We start from the raw sequence: 1,812 nt of genomic DNA on the forward strand, positions 1-1,812 counted from the left end.
TACTTACTATAGAGTTACAGACTTGTTAGTTAGGCTACTTGTAATTATGCATAATTTACAGTTAGTAACAGTTATTACATTTAGTAACATGTAACAATGTCACCTTAAAATAAAGTGTTACCGTAACTTTTTTATGGCAAAAATATGCTTAAAGAGTACTTTTGGCTTTTTGCTGGTTTCTGTTATGGAGATTCTGTTGCAGAATCATGGGTAATGTAGTTTTGCACCATGAGTTATTCTGTTAAACGTGCTTCTTTTATGCTGGCTAATGGCTTCAACAAAAGCACATTATACCATTTGTTAAACCCTTTGTAGCTCACAATACAGTCTATCTTTAAAGGTTTGTAAGTTATCATTAAAAAAAAACATTTTTTTCCTTTATTGAGAACATGAAGGGAATTTTTACATCTGGAATCTGACTGTTGCACTCCGTGACAGCAAAATGTTCTGTTGAATAATATTGGTGTGTGACAATAAGTCTTTGAATTTTACTGAATGGTAAATTCAGTTTGGGATTTGGGGAAGGTGATGAGCAACAAATGCTGTGTTTGTACATTTTGATCTTTGCTGATAGAGTTTTACAGACTGTACCAAAATACAGGCTAAGGTTCCTTCCTGTATCCTGTATATGTCCAACATCATAACTATATTGCTAGTTAGCTACTAGCCATGAAGCAGACTAACCAAAGCAGTTGATCCTTCACTAATATTATAATGTTACTAACCAATCTTACCTTAGTTTCTTCACAGTGAGGTACACATATCCCCCCCCCCCCCCCCCTATTGTTTCCATGGTTTTTATGGAAGTAAAACCAGAAATCAAGGGTAAAGCGGATATGACGTCATTGACAGGTGACTCAATGACAAGGGCCGTTACATTGGTTAATATAGATGCTTTCTCTGGATTTAAACATTGTTGGAATTATTTGGAATAATGTAAGTTCATAAGTGAACAAAATATTCAGCTACACTTTATTTTACGGTGACTATGTAATTATACATTTAAGTACTGAGTAATAATAATGAACTACACTTACTATAGGGTTAGGCTATAGGGTTAATTGCATGCAAGTAAGGGATAATGTATAGCGAGGCAGTTGTTATAGCGAATACAACCCCAACAGGCTGATCGGGACAGTCTTGAATCAGCCTGAAGGGGTTATAGTCGCTATAACAACCGCCGTGCTATACATTATCCCGCTTATTACACTACCTACCAAATAAATAAATAATTTGACAAAATATTGATTTAAAAAGGAGTTTGATTTAAAAACGATTGTACTGCTTCCGTTGAAGAACACCGTGTCTATTGCAACGCTGTTTTTCATGGCAAAGGTTTGTTATACTTAGCAGCGGTCTGTTATCAAGAAATAACAGACCGCATTCTACATTCAAATTTAACCAAGCCATGTAATAATTATGCATAATTTATAGTTATTACTACAGTAACTACATGTAACAAGGACACTAAAATAAAGTGTTACCCATTGTTCTGTTTTTTTTGTATGTGGATATTTTAATCAAAAAATCTTACATATTGTGCCTTTAATTCAACTTTCACTAGAAAGTTTTCCTAGACATGACGCGTAAGTTTCTGAACGTGATAAATGACGGGACACACTTAGCCTCAAAACCCACTCCGAAGCCGTTTTGGAGATGGTGTGGATTTAGTGTGCGTTGAGCATACACTTTGGCTTTTTTCAGACCTAGGGCACTCTTGCGCACGCATTTCCCGTCATGTTGTGCACGTGAACCAAGACCCCAAGTGTGGCGATTTGGACAGGCCCATGTGTTGTGTATATCTTCTAGTTA

Source organism: Phoxinus phoxinus, assembly GCF_949152265.1.
Source record: "Phoxinus phoxinus genome assembly, chromosome: 17".
Classification (NCBI taxonomy): domain Eukaryota; kingdom Metazoa; phylum Chordata; class Actinopteri; order Cypriniformes; family Leuciscidae; genus Phoxinus; species Phoxinus phoxinus.